General features: G+C 49.7%; 1 protein-coding gene across 3 annotated transcripts in view; it reads left to right on the top strand.

Moving 5' to 3' along the window:
- The first annotated feature begins 9,962 nt into the window (after positions 1–9,962).
- Positions 9,963–19,329, top strand: part of Farp1 (FERM, ARH/RhoGEF and pleckstrin domain protein 1) — a 276,756-nt gene continuing 267,389 nt past the window's right edge. For 2 of the 3 annotated variants that reach the window (XM_028868231.2, XM_028868229.2), the window contains exon 1: positions 10,691–10,760. The gene's annotated coding sequence lies outside the window, so the exon portion shown is untranslated. Of the gene's footprint in view, positions 10,176–10,690; positions 10,761–19,329 lie in introns of those variants that run through there. The other variant, XM_028868230.2, reaches the window with a different exon arrangement.

Raw genomic sequence — 19,329 nt, 5'->3', positions numbered from 1 at the left:
ATGCCATGGCTGGTGTGAATATGTGTGTGTGCATGCCATGGTGTATGTGAATATGTAGGCAGAGTTTCTCTGTGTCTTGGCAGCTGCTCCCAAATAACCATTCAGAAACTTATTATTAATTGTAAATGCTCAGGCAATAGCTCAGGCTGGTTACTAACTAGCTCTTAGAATTTAAATTAACCCATTTCTATTCATCTATGTGCTTCCCCAAAGCTCGTGGCTTTTACCTCTCCTGCACGTCCTGCTTCCTTTCCTTCTGGCTGGTGACTCATCTGACTCCACCCTTCTTCTTCCCAGCATTCTCTCTGCTCTGAAAATCCTGCCTAGCCATGAGTCAATCAGTGTTTTATTAACAATGAGAGCAACACATATTTACAGTGTACAGAGATTGTTCCACAGCATGAATATGTATGTGGGCATGTGCATGCCATGGCCTGTGTGAATATGTGTGTGTGCACGCACACGCATGCATTTTAAGGTCAGAGGACAAGCTGTGGGAGTTGGTTATCTCCTTCCCCCATGTGGAACCAGGGATTGAATTTAGATCGACAGACTTGACCCCAAGCACCTTTTACCGGCTGAGCCATCTTGCTGGCCTGAAGTTGGCCATCTTAATAAACACGGGTGAGATGGGTTATTCAGATGGTGTCTATAAAGCCATGTGGGCAAAGGAAAAGTTGGATTCACATCTTATTTCTCATGCCAAAATAAACGATAGATCAATGATAAAATGTAAGATTAACACTGTTGAATTAGAAAGTGTTTTTAAAATGCCTTGAGTAAGGAAGGCTTTTTCAAGTAAAACAATGAAAGTATCAAACATCAGAAAAACAGGACACTATAAAGAGGGAGAACTTGCTACACAAAGTACTGTAAACTGAAACAAACCTTGAGAAGCATATTCGCTGCAGGACCTCAAGGACTGACCACCGTAACACCTCAAAGAGAAAGAAAACACAAGGGCCAGTGACCCAGTGAATGGCAAATTGAGGTGGGATGTGGGAGAAAAGGGTGAGCCCAGAGCTGGGTGTGAAGGCACACTCCTTTAATCCCAGCACTCAGGAGGCAGGGGCAGGTGGATCTCTGTGAGTTCAAGGCCAGCCTGGGCTACAGAGTGAGTGAGAACTTGTCTCAAAAAATAAAATATAAAATAAAGAAATAAATAAAAAGAAAGGTGACCAGGCAGTTGTAGAGTGATGAGACTGTTTTCTGTTACATCAATGACAAGCACTGGAGTCACAGTGGATCGGTGACGAGGGTCTGCATTTTGGGGTCTAGACTCAGAAAACCGTAAGCCTTTCCTGTTTCTTCTGGGTGTGTCTTTCTTTCAGACATGTGGCCAGAGCTTCAGTGTGTTTGAGCCAGGGCTCTGGGCTCTTCCACTTTCTCTGAAGCCCCCTCCTCACAAAGGACATGAGCTCTAAATGGTCTTATTAATAGAAAAACACTCGGAGCCAGATATTGAGGTGAAAGCTGAGAGATCAGAGGAATAGAACAAGCCAGTCGTAAATTCTTACCACTAGGAAATCCTCAATCCAAGAGAGATACTTCCTGTACACTCACGTGTTCTATACCTTTCTATGCCCTGCCATCTTACTTCCTCTCTGGGCCCAGCTACATCACTTCCTCTTTCTGCCCAGCTCTATCACTTCCTCTGTCTGTACAGACCTCCAGACCTCTATGGTTAACTAGTGTTAGATTAAAGGTATGTGGTACCACGCCTGGCTCTGTTCCCAGTGTGGCCTTGAACTCACAGAGATCTGGATGAATCTCTGCCTCCCATGCTAGGATTAAAGGCGTGTGCTACCACTGCCTGACCTCTATGTTTAATATAATGGCTGGCTTTTCCCTCCAATCCCCAGGCAAGCTTTATTTGTTAGAGCACAAATAAAATATCACCACAGACATGGCTTTCTTTCTTCTCTTCAACATGTATCTCCTCTGGATGGCTGCTGAGATTTACAGCTTGCCTGCCCTGGGGGTCTTCTTTTAAACACTAATAAAATTGTTCCCCAGCCTTTCTTTTTTTTTTTTTTTAAGAGTGGCAAGATTTAAAAGTTTGCCATGAGGACTGCAGAGGCTGCTGAGTGCTTAGAAGTGTTTTCTCAGTCATGAGTCACAGTGTGTGGATCCCAGCACCCACAGGACAAACTAGATGTCCTGTGAACTGCCTGTAGCTCCAGCTCTGAGAAGTCAGACATCTCTTCTGTCCGACCTCTGCACTCAAAGGTATATATACACACACTCATATCCGCACACACAGAAATAATAAACCTTTAAAGACATTTGCCATGCCATCTCTTTTTGTGAACATTCTGGTCATCTGTTGCTTTGTAGCAAGCCATGCAGAGCTTAATGACATAAAACATTCACTTTATCCAGATGCCAAGTGCCATGTGTGGTGGTTTGAATGAGAATGGACCCGATAGGACCACATATATTTGAATGCTTGGTTCTGAGTTGGCGGAACTGTTTGGGAAGGATTAGGGGTGTGGCCTTAGGTGGGCTTTGAGGTTTCAGAAGCTTATGCCATGCCCGGGTTAGCTTTCTCTGCCTCATGCTTGTGGATCAAGATGTGAACTCTCAGCCACTGCTGAGACAGCCTGTCTGTTGTTGTCCTCTCTGCCATCATGGCCATGGCTCTGTCTCTCTGAAACCATGAGCCCCACATAGACTCTTTCCTATTTACTTCCTTACTTACTTATTTATTTATTTATTTATTTATTTATTTATTTATTTATTTAGGTTTTTTAAGACAGGGTTTCTTTGTGTAGTTTTGGTCCCGGGCCTTGCTTTGTAGACCAGGCCGGCCTGGAACTCACAGAGATCCGCCTGGCTCTGCCTCTCGAGTGCTGGGATTAAAGGCGTGCGCCATTGCTGCCCGGCGACTCTTTCTTCTATAAGTAGCCTTGGTCATGGTGTCTCATCACAGCAACAGAAAAGCAACTAAGACACTGTGAACAAAAATTTGGACAGGGTGCCGCGGGGATGCTTCTCTGCTCTATGATACTGCATAAGCTGGAAGGGTCCAAAAGGTTAGGCTGGGCAGAAAGCCTGGGGAGCAGAGACAGCAGGGTGAAGCTACTCCGAGACATCTACCTCCCTCACATCCTGCCGTATGGGCTGGAATGAACCCTGGGCTCCTAGGACTGTTGCCCAGTGTAGCTCCAAGTAGCCTGAGCATGGCAGTCTTGGGAGAGTTGGGACTTGTGATGTGGAGCACGCCTCCTTGAGAAAGTCTGTGCTGAGAACAAGCTGGAAGCCACATGGTCTTTCCGAGTTGGTCACAAAGTCTCACAGCACCAATTTTACCACCGGTTAATGACTGAAAGAGTCACAGCTTGCTCAGCTTCAAAGCACAGGATCAGTGATGGAATGTTAAATAATTGTGTCCATGTTTCAGATCTGTAGAGTGGAAGGAGAAACGGCTGGAGACTCTTTGGAGGATTACTTCATAACCCCTGACAAGGAAGTCCTACAGACATTCCTTTGATCCCCCGTTTCTGCTCTCCCACCCTTTGACCTGGCCCCCCCCCCCGGCCCCCCCCCCCCCGGTCTGTCACTGTATTGCTTCCTCCTCTCAGGTCTATAACTCTCCTGCAGAAGAACCAAGGCCTCACCTCCAGGCACCGTCTAGCAGCCCTGAAGTTCTCCAACCTCAGGTGTCCACAGCATGTCAGCTGCTTTCCTTGTAACTCAGCATCACTGGGTTGGTTAAGGAGTTGCTAACTCCGACGCTGCAGACAGGAGGACCCCAGGAAGGGGAAGGATTTGCAGAGTGAGCTGCTGAAATGAAATTCAGTTCCAACCCCCAAGATGTGGTGCCACCTAGACAGAGACTCCTACTCTTCCAGACAATGTGACTCTGAACAGTGAACACCCTTGCTGCTACCACACTACGCTGTGATAGCCATGCAATGCCAAGCAAGCCACTCCCAAACACAGTGGCCCATAACAGCATCCCTCATCTCATGGGTTTCAAGGGTCAAGAACGTGGGAATTGCTTCGTTGAGTCCCCTGGTTCTGCAATTATTTCAAGGCTAGGCTGGGATACCCCCGCCCATTTGGTCCACTTACATGAATTATGACAAGGCTCCACAACTCAAAGGTGGTTGGACTAAGTTCTCAATTCCTTATGAGTGCCTGGCAGGAAAAGCCCCCTCTGTTTGTCTGTGGACCCTGGAAACAGCCCTCACCTTGGCATCACACTACATGAAGGAAAGTCAGATAGGGGGTGAGGGCATGTCACTAGAAAGAGAATGCTGTGGTGATAGAATGTGTACCCTAATAAACTTATCTGGAGATCAGAGGACAGAGCCAGCCACTAGATTAGACATAGAGGCCAGACAGTGGTGCACACTCCCTTAATCCTATCACTTGGGAGGCAGAGATCTGTCTGGATCTCTGTGAGTTCAAGGCCACACTGGGAACAGAGCCAGGTGTGGTGGCACACATCTTTAATCCCAGGATTTGAGATCTCATGCCTTTGCTTGGAAAGCACACATACCTTTAATCCCAGGAAGTGTCATGGCTGGGTGGAGAACAGTAGATAAGGCCTGAGGAGACAGGAACTAAGCAGCAGTTCAACTGAGACCCCCAGGGGTGAGGACTCGGAGGCTTTCAGTCTGAGGATTGTGGAAACAGGATCGACTGAGGAGTTGGTGAGGTGAGGTTGGCTGTGGCTTGCTCTGCTTCTCTGATCTTTCAGCGTTCACCCCAATGTCTGGCTCCGGGTTTTCTATTAATAAGACCTTTAAGATTCGTGCTACACAATGCAGACAAGACAGTGGGTCTAGTGTGGACCGCAAATGTCCCTGGCAGGGTCACATGTCCCTGGCAGGGTCACATGTCCCAGGTAGGGTCACATGTCCCTGGCAGGGTCACATGTCCCTGGCAGGGTCACGTGTCCCTGGCAGGGTCACATGTCTGAATGCTCAGTTTCCAGATGGTGAGCTGTTTGGGGAGGTCTTGGAACCTTTGGGAGGTGAAGCTTTGCTGAAGGAAGTTGGTCATGTGGGTGGACCTTGAGGTTTGACAGGTACGATCAACTTCCAATCAACTATCTTGCTTCTTCTTCTGCAAAGAGGTAAGGTAAAGAGTCTCCCTGCCCCCCTGCCCCCCTGCCCCCCTGCAGTCACCAGCCACCCTGCTTCCCTTCCATTACGGACTGTATCCCCACAAACTTTGAGCCAATGCCCTTCTCCCTAAAGTTGCTTCCTGTGGGCATCACATCAGCAGGTAACAAATGCGATGTCACTGTCCTAGTCTATGCCAGCCTGCCACACGCTCGAGTCTTCTGAAAGGACCTCAACTGAGGAGATGCCGCCATAAGATCAGGCTGGAGGGCATTTTCTTCATTGGTGATTGATGGGGGAGGGCCCAGCCCATGGTGGGTGGTGCCATCCCTGGGCTGGTGGTCCTGGGATCTATAAGAAAGCAGGCTGAGCTGGGCAAGACATGAGGAGCAAGCCAGTAAGCAACACCCCTCCACAGCTTCTGCATCAGCTCCTGCCTCCAGATTCCTGTCCCAACTTCCTTCAGTAGTGAGCAGCAATGTGGACATGTAAACCAGATAAACCCTTTCCTCCCCGATTTGGTTTTGGTGGTGGTGTTTCATCACGGTAATAGGACCCACACCAGGACAGTCACCTATGCTGTGACCAGCCACACCAGTGACCTCTTCACTTTCCCGTTTGCCACAGCAATGAGTCACTGTGCCCTGGTCATTCTGAAGGCCAGCGCATCTGCAGGATGTGTTTATCAGGCGTAAACCAGAGCTCTCGTCCACAGCTGCTTCAGGCAGACCCTCTTCCTGGCCGAGGGCCTGGCTGCAGGCTCCTCAGGAAGCAGCATGGTCCCACACCCAGAGATTTCCCCCAACTAAAGAATGGGGATGATCGCCAGGGAGTGGGTGCTGCGGGAAAAGTTTGTCTTCAAAGTAACACGTGAGCTCCTCCTAGTAAATATCTGTGCACACGCATTTTGAAGAATATTTGTGTCTGATTGTTTTGCTTGCATGTGTGTGCACCACAAGCATGCCTGTTGCCTGTGGAAATCAGAAGGTGTTGGGTCCCCTGGAACTCGAGTTATAGGTAGTCGTGAGCCAACAGGTGGAAGCTGGGAACTGAACCTGGGTCTCCGGTAAGAGCAACAGTGTTCTTAACTGCTGAGCCAACTGTTCAGTGCCCCTCCCCTTTGTATAAGGTCAGAACATTTCAGGAAGTCTAAAAATGGATGGGAAAACTACCTCTGAGAAATGACAGTGGGTATAGGGAATGGTTGCTTGTACCATTCCGCACGGCTTACTTTTACCATGTGAACACAGGCCTGTTCCATAATTGTGTGTGTGTGTGTGTGTGTGTGTGTGTGTGTGTGTGTGTGAAAGAGAGAGGGGGGGGGGATCTCACTATGTAGGCCTGGCTGGTTTGAAAGTCACTATAGCGACCAGGCCACCCTCAAACTCATACAGATCTGCCTGCTTCTACCTGGCTCGTGCTAGGACTGAAGCTGTGCACCACCATACCCACCTGTTTTAAAGATTTATTTATGTGTGTGTGCGGAAGAGCTGGAGTTACAGGCAAGTGAGAGCCATCACAGGGTGCTCATACCTGACCGCAGGTCATCGTAAGAACAGCACATGCTCCTCACAAACAAAACATCATGTTTGCTTTTCTTTCCCTTTCTTCCTTCCTTCCTTCCTTCCTTCCTTCCTTCCTTCCTTCCTTCCTTTCTTTCTTTCTTTCTTTCTTTCTTTCTTTCTCTTCCTCCCCCCTTCCCTTCCCTCCCCTTCCCTTCCCTCCCCTCCCCTTCTTCCCTTCCCTTTCTTTTTTTTTTTTTTTTTTTTTTTTTGAGACAAGATGCCACTATGAAGTTCAGGCTAGTCTTGAACTTATATCCATCGGTCAGCAGTTTCCTCTGAACTGAAACATCCTTTCCAACAGGGAGAGGGGGAGGTGCTTGAGACTCAGGAAGTAAACAAACTTCACCACCTAGAGAGACAAACCGGCTCCCTAGCTTCTCCCATTGGTCCTGCAGAGAGCTGGGGGTGGGGGTGGGGTATGTGTGGGTGTGTGTGGGGGGTAGGGGTGCATGGGTGGGGTGGGCCGGGGGTGGGGTGTGTGTGGAGTGTGGATGTGTGGGTGGGTGTGGGGTAGGGTGTGGGGGTGTGGGGGTAGGGGTGTGTGGTGTGGGTGGGCCGGGGTGGGGTGTGTGTGGGAGTGTGGATGTGTGGGTGGGTGTGGGGTAGGGGTGTGTGGGTGTGGGTGGGCCGGGGTGGGGTGTATGTGGGAGTGTGGATGTGTGGGTGGGTGTGGGGGTAGGGGTGTGTGGTGTGGGTGGGCCGGGGTGGGGTGTGTGTGGGAGTGTGGATGTGTGGGTGGGTGTGGGGGTAGGGGTGTGTGGATGCTGGGGTGGGGTGGGGGTTTCAGCTTTCACCAGTCCTGACCTGTGTTGCCGTGTGCTCTTTGGTAAGGGAGCTGCTTTAGGTCACCCCTGCTCCTCACACACACTCTGGTTAGTAACCCCAATAAAATCTCATTGGCTCACCAAGTTGCCCTTCCGTGCAGCTGCTACTTTGATCCGTACCCTTTCTGGGAAGAGTGGACCCGTGTTTGTATCTCCCCAGGAAAAGTGTGTCAGAGAACCATAGGTATGGACCACCTTTTAAGAGATAAAATTAATAAGAGGGATAATAACAGGTGACTAAATGACCCCACCCATAGTCTAGGACATTGTATTTATATTCTGAGGTGATTCACAGCGACGAGAGACACCTTAGGTTTGGTGCCGCAGTAATGCAGACAACCTGCCGTGTGTATTCTATGTGTGTATTCTATACCCCAGAGGTCCTTTGGGCCACCTTGCTCATCCCTCTAAGTCCTCTGCTCTTCTTCCCCACACTAACTCTCTGTCAGCTCCTACTCAGTCTTCTGGCTCTCTTGTATTGCCTCCAGTAAAAGTTACTTTCTTAGTTGTTAATTTTGAGATAACAAAACAGCACGACAGGAACCCATGAGTTGGCTCAGTGGGCAAGGGTGCTTGCTCCCAATCCTGATGACCGGGGTCTGGTCCCTGGAACCCACTTGGTGGAAGGAGAAACAACTCCCCAAAATTGCTCTCTGACCTCCACATAGGTGCACAGTGGCATGCATTCTTCCAACATACACACACCCAATAAATAGCCCTAAAAGCAAAACCAAACCATTCTTATCCCAGAAATACAGAACAGTTGAGCCAAAAACTGCATGTAAAAAGTGCTAATCTTTGCTGGGCGGTGGTGGCGCACACCTTTAATCCCAGCACTTGGGAGGCAGAGGCAGGCGGATCTCTAGGTTTGAGGCCAGCCTGGTTCTAGGCCAGCCAGGGCTACAAAGAGAAATCCTGTCTTAAAAAAACAAATTAAAAAAGAAAGAAAGGGAGAGAAGGAGGGAGGAGGGGAGGAAAAATGTCATCTTCAATGAGGATGGACTGGGGAGATGGTATTGTTTGCCTTTTTGTAATACCTACCATTTTGCTTTTATTCATGAGACACAGCACACTACTGCTAACACAGTCCCTGGACCAACCAAAACATGCCACCTGGAATGTGTTAGAAACAGGCTGATACAGACTCTGCACGGGATCAAGATTCCCGGGTGATTCTTCCACCTCAGCTACAGGGGTTGTTAGCAAACTGTGCTGCACACTGGAAATCCCCTGCAGTAACTTTAAAAATACGGATGTCATGTCACACAGTTAGGCATCAGTCTTGAGCATTGTCTTCTTGTTCCTGCGAAGAGACTCTGAATCTGAGGTCAGAACCCTAGTACAGCAGCTGTCTCCAGGTATGGTAAGGACCTAGATGTGAGGACTTGGTAGGACTGGGGCTATTAAATTAATTTGCATTCCTTCTCTGGGCCTAGTGGTTCAGACTGTAATCCCAGTGCTTGAGGGGGAGAGGCATGAGGACCAGCCTGGGCTACATAAGGAGCCTCTTTCTGGGGGAGGGATGAGGAGGAATTTCCATTCCTTAAAAGTGAGTGCTGCTGCTGCTGCTGCTGCTGCTGCTGGGGTTCAGCCACTACACTTAAGAAAATTACTGGATGAAAATAGCTCATCCATACTTGTAAAGCCACACACAGTTTGGCCACAGGGCCAGCTACCGACCCACCCATTTTCTTTCCAGCAAACTGCCCAAGGCCTGTCTGTTTCTCCTGAGCCAAGGGAGCTTGACTCAGTGTGCAGCAGGAAAGAAAGGGCCCCGGTCCGCACAGACTGGGGCTTTCTACCCTCATGATGAAACGACTCATCTGGGTGCCCCTCCCTGGGTAGGAGCTTTCCTATCTCAAGCCTCCCTTCCCACGGGGGCAATTTCCATTCGGCTAAACAATGTGGCCTCTCCTGTAAAATGTGTCCCTTGAGCCTGGGCCAGTGAACTGCCCCAGGGCGCAAAGTGACCAGATTCTGAGCCAGACTGGCGCTAGAGGCGGGGACACAGCAGCCTCTGGATCCAGCAGAACGAGGCTTTCGTGTTTCATATGCTCAGTGGCCCGAGACCTTTCCCAGCGGCGGACAGAGAGCAGAAGCTGGGAAGGGGTATGATGGAAAACAAAAACAAAAACGAAAAACCGGCATCTGGTGGGTGGGGACAGTGACTGAAAGTCACCTAGGGTCCTAGGCCTTCTCTGTCATCCTGATTCTTCCAGCTATATCACCAAGTTCTGGAAAACAAGAAAGGGTTCAAACACCTGCAAGCCACCCTCGCGGGGCACTCTGCTGTCCCCTGGCCGAAGGGTGATGGGGGTGGACACTGGCGTGAGATTCCCTCTGGTGGTGGACTCTGGGCCCAGGCAGCATCAGAAGCGGCACCTGCGCCTCTGGTATTGAATCCCGCGCAGCTTAGGGTGGTGCCGGAAGCCTGAGCGAGTGGCCCGGGGGTGGGGTGGGGTGGGGTGGGTGGTGTCTCTGCAAAACGTTTTCCACGCGACATTGCAGCTCTATGTCGGGCTTCCAAAAGCGACCTGAGAAGTCGGTGCCACGGATCTCCCGCCAGCTTCTGCTGGCTCCTCGGGTGTGCCGGTCTTCGGCCCTCCGCATTCCACTCACCCGAGACCAGAGCTCGTGTCTCCGCGGTGGCTCTTCTTCCCGCGCTCGGCTGGGTGGCGCAGCTCGGACACCGGCTCTGGACGCACGCCCAAGTAAGGCACCGCTTCTGGGCGGGCAGGGTCCACCTCTCCGCGCACCTGCCTCCCGGGCGGAGCGGGGCGGGGCCGGGTGCGCCGGCGCAGGTCACGGCTCGGACGCTGGAGGGGGCTGTGGTTCTCCGCTGTCCCTAGGCTGTGCCCAGGCTCCCCCTGCCGAGGGCCCGGCCCAGGCCCAGGGAGGGGCGGTGGTGGCCCGCACTTCCCGCTCGCCAGCCTCGGAGGCGGCTGGTCCCGGCGCGGGCGCAGCAGCTGCGGAGAGCGGGGAGCGGGGCGAAGGCGCGGGGCGGGGACGCGGCCGCCGCCCGCTCTGCGCCGCTCCTCTCCCGCGCGAGTGGCGCTCCGGCCGGGCGTCGAGGCGGCCGCGGCGACCCGGAGCGCGCTCCCCACCCACCCCGCCCGCTCCGCCCTCCCCTCCGCCCCGCGCCACCTTTGATGGCTCGGACCTCGGCCGGCCGCCGCCTGCTTAGCTCACACGCCCGCCGCCCGCGGGGACCCCTCGCTCGCCGCCGCCGCCGCGCCCTCGCCAGCCCTGCAGCCTGCAGCGCGCAGCCGGGACCCGGAGCCGCCGGAACCGCCGAGGTAGGAGGCGCGCGGCGAACAATGACCGCGGCTGGAGGGCGGCCGCCAGGGTGGACCCGGCCGCGGAGGCAACTTGTGCGAGTCCCTGCGGCCGCGGCCCGGGGTGCGGGCCGAGCTGGCTGCGGGGTCCGCGGGGAACGGTCCCGCCCGCAGCCGGCGGCCGCAGGGCCCCGCAACAATAGCGGGAGCCGGAGCTCCTGGGGCGCCCGTGGCGCTCACCTCCGCGGACCTGGGCTGCGGGGCTCCGAGCTTGTGGGTCCCCCCCCTTGGCCTCCACTCCGCGGGCGCCCTTCCCCCGCTTCCTCCCTCCCCACCCTGCCGGGTGACAGCGACCCCGACGCCTCTTCCGGACCTCGGGCTGCAATCTCGGCCCTGGAGGACAGTCCCCAGGCCGCCGAGGTGGGCCGATGGCGCGGGTGCCACCGTGCCGATGGGTCACCGCAGCTCGCCCACGCGCGGCGAGGGCTTCCCGGTGGGTGACAAAGAGGAACACACCCTCTTAAGTTAGATCTTATTTATCTTTGCTGCGTGCCTTATAGAGGGGAAAGTTTTTTTTTTTTCTTTTTTGAAAGCACAGGATAGGTATTTTTTTCCCCTTATTTTTGTGCGTGGGGCATTTCAGAACTTCTGATTGTGATTTTTTACGATTTAAGTTCGGGAAACTTTAGCCGTGTGAGCCATCCGGACCCCTCTGAGTGAGTGTTTTATACTTCTGAGTCCTGGAGGGGGTACGAGCTTCATTGAGGGGACCTGGAGACCAGCTGTTGATGGAGGTTTTTGTAGAATCTCCTAAAAAAAGGGGGAAGTACGGTTCACAAAGAAACGAGGTTTGAGACGAGCTGGTGGAGATGTGGGAGCGAGTGACTGCCTCTCATCTGGAACAGTTTACGGTGCTCAGCCTCTCGCACCCCTCCCCCTCTCCGGAGTTCGGTGGCCTAGGGCTGTTTCATTTATTTTTGTTACAGCCTTTCTCCTTGCTAGTTTCCCGCGTTTGACTCCCTCAGCCCTGGCCCCTGGCCTTGGGTACCCCCGAGACTTGCATCCCCTCCTTCCAGCAGCCAACGTTTTCTGAGCCTAACCTCGACCCCGCGGTGGGCCAGGTTTAATGTGCTTTGCACGTGGACTTGCCAAGCCCACTTCAGAACATTTCCCCCGCGTTGTCCTGCTTTTCTTTTTCTATGTGAACAAGGAATGGAGAAAGAAAGAAGGGGGGGGAAAGCCTTTTGGGTTCTGGAAGCTTTAATGGGGAGTTGCCTTAAAAATTGGTTTGGTTTTTTTAAGGATAAGGTGGGGTTTTTCTCGAATCCCTGACGTCCTCCCTCAGCCCCACTGTTATTGCTGGGGCCTTCTCCTCGGCTTTTCAGGTGGGTGGGTCCCTGACAATGCATGTCTTCCTTGGGTATGGCATCCACACAGCTCACTTTATATTCCTGCAGCATCGGTCTGCAGCAAGACACTAATATTGGACCTACTCCAAGCACAACGAAACGTTTGTGTTTTTAGTATGTCTGGCTAATAGCTCTGCTTCTGGGTAAAATAAATAGAAGCATTATTGGGCAGTGACTGGTCTGCCGGGGGAGTCGGTGGTGTAGATAGCGAGCAGATGTCTGCCAAGCCCACAGGAAGCTAGAAATACTTGATCATCGATGAGGTAACTACCTCCTGGGGTGAACGCAGAACTGTGGTGTGCTTCTCTGATTCGGGGTGTGCTGTTAGATGTGGGAGTTCTGTGTGTTGGGGGGAATCCTCCTGAAATTAGGTATACAGTGCAAACATCACCATCCCCACCCCCACTTCCTTTTGAGATCTGATCTTGCAGTGTATCCCTGGCAGGCGGCCTAACAGGAGATCCTCCTGCCTCAGCCACCCCAAGTGCCAGGGTTATAAACAGGTGTGCATAGATGACACCTGTTAATAATGAACTTTTTCACATTGATATTCTCTTTTTGGGCATTGGTATTGGGCTCATTGTTTTGGACAATGTTTTAATCTTGTTTTTCATTAAAGGAATTATCCAAGGGAAAAATATTTAAAGTAGTATTGAAAAGGTTGAGGTGTGGAGGCCACATAGGTAATCCTGGCATTCTGGAGGCAGAAGCAGGAGGCTTATAAATTCCAGGCTAGCCTTGGCTAAATAGTAAATTCAAGTCCAGCCTTAACTCTAATCTCAGTAACAGAAAGGAGAAGAAAAAAAAAAAAGAAAGAAAAAGAAAAGGAAAATGAATGCTTAATAGTTTATTTCACTTGGGAAAATGAGTAGATGAACTCTAGATAGGAAAGACAAAATCTAATTTTTGCATGCTGGTTTTACTTTGGAAAAACCAGCCTGGGGATATCTCAGGACTAAGGAGACTGACTTCGTAGGGACTTCATGCTTTGCTGGCTTGATGCACTGGGCATCTTACACCAGTCTTTTGTGGCTGGCTTTGCTTGCTACAAAGAATGAACTAGTATTTTTGAGAACTGCATTTTCTTTTCTAAAAGACAATGCTAACAATAAAAAAGAGGACCCCACAGCCCTGTGACATTGTCCTTGGAGCCTTTCTTTCAAGGGCTGGCAGTTTTTCCCAGTATTGGTGGCATCTTGCCTGGGCGAGGAGGAGGGCCTCGGGAGGTTCTAAGTCTTCCCGGCTGTTTTTTTCCTGTGCTTTGGCGCTTTTGATGGCCAAGAGACATAAGTTTGCTGGGTGAGTGTTGGTCTTGGGTTCGGTCCCTAGTGCCAATAAACCAGGTGTGCTGGCACATGGAGGTGAAGGTGTTCAAGGTCATCCTTGGTTATAGTTGCATAATGAGTTTGAGGCCAGCCTGGATTAGACACACACACTGGAGGAGAGCTTCCCAGTGGCTGGCATTTCGCTGAGGCGTTACTCTTCACAGTCTTCGGCCCTCACTGACACAGGTTTGCTGGTAACCCTCGGTAACCACTTCCATGTGGCCAAAGTAAGGCGAATGGTTTCCATTAAGATTGCTGGAAATGCCAACTTCTCCATCCACTTAATGCTGATTGTTGCCTTTGTTTTTAAATCAAAAAGCTCCCAGCAAAGTGCTCATTTCAACGAAGAGAAGTTAACTTTTAGTAGGGGATATCCTTTCCCTGTTTGAGTTAATAAAAAATGTTTGGAAAGGATGCTTTGAACAGAGTGGGTGATTGACACATTGTTTAAGCATGGTGCTCTGAGCCTGCCACTGGTGAAATAAAAAGGACCAGCCATGTACTTGGCTAACATTGGATGCATTGCTCGTGAACTTTCAGTGGTGTTCCACTGTGGTGTGGAAATTTAGACTGAAATATTTGGAATTGGTGTGGAACTCATCACTTACACAGAATTAATTTCATGTGTTAAACTGTCACTTGTGCATACATTAAAACAAATGTGCCACAGGCCCAGCTAGGTTGCCTGTAATGAACCCTGTCATGTGTTAATAAACTCAGTGTGGCAATAGTCACTTTGTTTTGCCTGAAGACTTTTGGAGAAATGCTTTTCATAAAGGTGATTTATTACCAACTTCAAAGGAAGACTTAGAAGTCAGTAGTAGGATACTTTCAGTTTTTCCTTCTCATCCTGTTATTTCCGGATCTAGGATAGTGCCTGGAACACAGCAAACCCTTGATAAACATTAGTTGAGTGAATAAACATGCCTAGCTTTTTCTTTTAAATTAGTTCCTGGGAGGATTTTTTTTTTTTTAAATGGGAAACTTGACCTTAGAAGCAATAGATTGCAGTTCTGGGGATATAAGAATTTGACATTTGATTTTATATTCATTTCTTTGTAATTGAGCAATTTGGTCCTTTGCGCTGGCTGTCATGAAAAAGACACATTCCTTTCTTATATGTACATAAAAATTATGCAGTGAAAACGTGGAGAAAATAAAACTTACCTGTAACCTACCGCCTCCTCCCAAACACTTCTGTTAATATTTCGGTGTCCTTTGATCCACCCTTTCATTTGGTCGCTTAACCCCAACCGGAATGGATTTCTGCCGCGTCCTCCTGTTCTTGCTGGATAGGGCTGCTGTGCTCTGTGTTCCTTGTGCACAGAAGTTTCTGGATGTCTGCCTTCCTGGGAGCGCTGTCTCTTAGAGTTCCCTTAGCGCATCTGTCCATGGTAACCTTCCTTTTGAGCTCTTTAGTCCTCTTTGTTCCAGAAGGATGGATTGTCAGGATTTGGAACTCTGGGTACTTCTCTGTTACTCAAGCGGCTGACTGCCCCTTGTGAACGGCCCAGCTTTTCTTCTGGCACTCTGCAGTTTCTCTGTAATGGGCGCAGTGTCATTTATATTTATTCCTGTCTTTTTCTCCCCTCTGCTGTCTTAGTTATCTTCTTTCCAGGGGGTTCCTTTCTGCTCCTCAGTGATGCTTACAGTACCTGGGTTTTGATACCAAGATGTGGCCACCAGGTTCTTTTTGAGTTTGGTGCTCATGAACAAAGTTCTTAAGAACATCTGTAGAGAGGTCTTTGTGTGGAAGAAAGTTTTCATCATTTGTGCTGGGCCTCATAACCGCCGTGTGTTTTCTAAGGGGTTTGCCTGTTTTGTGTTCCCACCTCCCAGGTTCCAGAACCTTCTGTGACTGCTCTTTGCCTGTACTTGAAATTGTCAGTCTTTTTCGTTTTAGCCCCTTAGGGGGATATGCAGTAATGGTGTGAGGTAGTTCTAGTTTATGGTTTCCTGTTGACTCTTGAAATTGTCCTGTGTGCCCCCCAGTCAATTGTATGTCTGCTTTTTATAAATGCCTACTACTGTGTGTGTGTTCTATAGTTGTATTAAGTACACTTGTCATGAGTAAACTGCATACACCCGATACCACCTTGCTTATGGCTGTGACTCTCTACATCTCTAGATACACATCCTTTGTTACATCTGTGTCCTGTGAATATTTTCATCTGTTCATGTATTTTATCCTCATCACTTTTTAATTCCTTATTGTATCTTTGTGTGTGTGTGTGTGTGTGTGTGTGTGTGTGTGTGTGTGTGTGTGTACTTAGTGTGATATGGCAACCTGAGGACAACTTGTTGGAGTTGATTCTCCCCGTCTACCGTGTGAGCTGGCAAGCTTGGCAACAAGAGCCTTTACCTGCTGGACCAGCTCACCAACCCCTCTTCATTTTTTGTTGGTATCTTTTGAAGAGCAGACATTTTTAGCAAAAAATTTTACACAACCTGATTAGTGAATGTACTAATGGGTCAGGAAATGTGTTCAGCTTTGGGGAAAAAAATACTTCTTGTCTGCATAGAAGGGATAAACTACTCTGGCTATCATATTTCTTTGGACAGTTTTGTTCTTCACCAAATAAACTCACTTGGAAAGATGGAAAAAAATCCTGATTATTTTGAAAATAGAGATAAGTGGGTGGTTGGTTAATATTGAAAACAAGTAAATAGATTTTTAAAATAAAATTCAAATTAGGTTGTGTTGTTTCACGGATGGAAGGATTATAAGAAGGAAGTGGTTTTGAAATCAGTGAAGAACAACAACAAACTGGGACCCTGGGCAGAAGCAAGTTTCAACATTCTGTTATTAAAACTCATTTGTAGCAGGGCATGATGGCGCACGACTTTATTCCCAACACTCTGGAGGCAGAGGCAGGTGGATCTCTGTGAGTTCAAGGCTAGCCTGGTCTACATATTGGTGAGTTCAGGACAGCCAGGGCTATAATAGAGAAATCCTGTTTCAAAACAACAACAACACAAAACAACAATAACAAGAAAAAACTATTTGTGTGTGTGTGTGTGTGTGTGTGCGCGCGCAAACGCAGGTGCCCACAGAGGCCAGAGGCATTAGGTATTTCCAGAACTGGAGTTATAGGCAGTTGTGAACATCCCAGTTTGGGTGCTGATAACAGAACAGGGGTTCTCTACGAGAGCAAAGCATGTCCTTAACCACTGATCATCTTCAGCTCCTTAGAATTCCAGAATTACAGCAGTGAGGTACGTTTGGGCGCCTGCAGGTGATCGCTGGTTTCTGTTTTCCCAGCAGTCTTAGCTTTGGAGCATGTAGTCTCTAGATCAGGTTAGTAATATGAGGCCGGGAAGAGCGTTTCCTAATTTTTGTTTGCCCTGTCCATTTATATAAATGACAGACATCGATTAACTGGACTGAGAATTTGTAAAACAAGCAGGTGCCATCAAAGGTATCGAGGCTCCTGTAGAGGTGCCAAGGTGGCGGGACGTGCCCTTAGCAGGACCCACCCGTAACTGGCTTCCTTGTTGGGCAGGCCCTATTTCCTCAAACTTCATGGGAACATGAGAACCCCTGTATGCCAGGGGCGGAACGTCTCACTGATGAGATCTTTAACCTACCAAATGGAGGCCTCCAGTAATGGTAGGAGGGCTCCCACTTCCTCAGGGTCCAGGGTCCTACCCGGCATTCCTAGCTCGTTGCTTTCTGCCCTTGGGCTTGTTACCTCCGGTTAATTAGATGCCGCAGCCTAATTAGCTGTTGTAGCTGATGGCTCCCGCACCTCCTTGACTCTGTCCTTGGTGTTGTTAGAGCGACAGTGCTTCATGCTCCTTGAAGCTCCTTGGTTGCTGAGAAAATCTCTTCCCAGAAGCCCCCAGCATCTGGGAAGTTTGCTGATGGGGGTCCTAGGGAATGTTCAAAAAGAGCCTCACAGACTAGGGTGGATGCCTGCAGCCTCAGCAGCTATGCTGTGGTTTGGGCCAAAGGAGACCAGAGCTAGAAGATGGAGCCAGAGCCTGTCAGTGCATGGTAGAGGCCTAGAGGCTCCACGCACCCATGCCTGGTTTATTAAGTAGCATTAATCTGCACTAAAAAATGCATTTATTTATTTTCTGTTCCTCCTTGAGTTGGGCCATATCAGGAGGATTCTCATTCAAAACATCACTGGAAGAGTTTGTCTTTCACCTGCCGCTTAACACTGTCTTTGAGAAAACTGTTTTCTAATCATTTTCCTGTGGAAAGTGATGATTAATCTCAGTTGTCTGTCTGGTGAGCTCTCCAACCACCTGGGTGGGAGATGGCCTCTGGGGGATTATATTTATTATGTTAATTGAGGTGGGGAGACCTGCCCACTGTGGGTGGTGCCATCCCCTGGGCTGCAGCTCTTGGGCTGAATGGAGAGAGGGAGTCCAGCAGCAGCTGGCCTTCCTGTCTCTCTGCTTCCTCACCGTGGGTGTGACGCAACCAAATGTTCTAAGCCACTGCTTTGGCGTCCCCTGTTGTGGGTGCTAAGATGAACCATGAGCTGAAATAAGCCCCCTCTCCCTTAAGTTTTGGTTGGGGTATTTTATCGTAGCAGCAGGAACAGAAACTTAAGACAACGGGCGTGTCAAGTTGCTCTGAGAAGCGAACTGTTTTTAAGGACTGTTTGACGAACTTTGCAAACCAAAATGCCCTTGAATTTGATCTCTGGTGGTGCATTGCTGCGGCTCATCTCGGAAGTGACCTTCGGCAGTTCAGACCACACTGGGAAAGAGGTGGTGCCTGCGTTTCTGTCACCTGGGATGGCGTTCACATGAGCGTTGATATTGCTGAAGAGTTGGCGAGGACTTTCATCTGGGGGTTAGTATATTTTCTTTTATATTCAGGGCCTCAGTTTTCTAGTATCAGATTCTAGAGAAGGCCAGTTAGAAGGCACTCTTGACTAGAAGAGGAGTCAGGTGTTGCAGAATATTTGTTTACAGTGTGAGGATGTGTCTTTGCCAAGGCGCCTTCTGGTTGGTTTAATAAAGAGCTGAATGACCAATAGCTAGGCAGGAAGAGGTTAGGTGAGACTTCTGGGGACAGAGAGGACTCTGGGAAGAAGAAAGGTGACTCGGGAAACCAGAGGTGGTGTGGTTTGAGTGCAGAGCGTCCCCATTGGCTCTTGTGTCAAAACATGTGGTCTGCAGCTGGTGGCGCTGTTCGGAAGGTGGAGTCTTTAGGAGGCGGAGCCTTCCTGGAGGAATTAGGCTCCTGTGATTGGTCCATGAGGTTTTTAATGGGCGTATTTTCTGCCTGCTGCCTGAGTTTTGTTTCTGCCAAGATGTAAGGAGGGGAAGAGTCCCAGCTATATACTTCTGTCACCATGGAGCCACCTGTTGCCAGATGGACTGTGTCCCCTCAAACTGAGCTAGAGTAAGTCCCTCCCTCCTCCTTCAAGTTGCTTCCTGTTAGGCATTTGATCCCATAACAAGGAAAGAATCTCACAGAAGAGGTTATGAAATGAGACAGTGATCTTAACTGCATTTGTGGAAAAAAAAAAGTGACTTAGTAAGAACCCTAATGTTTATCCAGTGAATTACTGTGTAAAGACTTCCCTCTAAGGCAGGAGGATAGTGGACCAGCGGTTCTCAGCCTTCCTAACGCTGTGACCCTTTTACAGTTCCTCATGTTGTAGTGACCCTCAACCGTAAAATTGTTTCGTTGCTACTTCCTAACTGTAATTTTGCTACATTTATGAATCGTGATGTAAATGTCTGTGTTTTCCAATAGTCTTAGGCGACCCCTTCACAGGGGTCACGTAAGACCCACAGGTTGAGAACTGCGGCCCTGAGCCAAGCACCCTCTATCTTGGAGTGTTCAGCGAGGCTCACTTGCAAAACCTCATCCCAGTTGGGCTTGTTGAC

This window comes from Peromyscus leucopus, chromosome 9 (assembly GCF_004664715.2).
Source record: "Peromyscus leucopus breed LL Stock chromosome 9, UCI_PerLeu_2.1, whole genome shotgun sequence".
Classification (NCBI taxonomy): domain Eukaryota; kingdom Metazoa; phylum Chordata; class Mammalia; order Rodentia; family Cricetidae; genus Peromyscus; species Peromyscus leucopus.
Note: the sequence above shows the minus strand (reverse complement) of the source record. Positions and strands in the feature narration are given on the sequence as shown.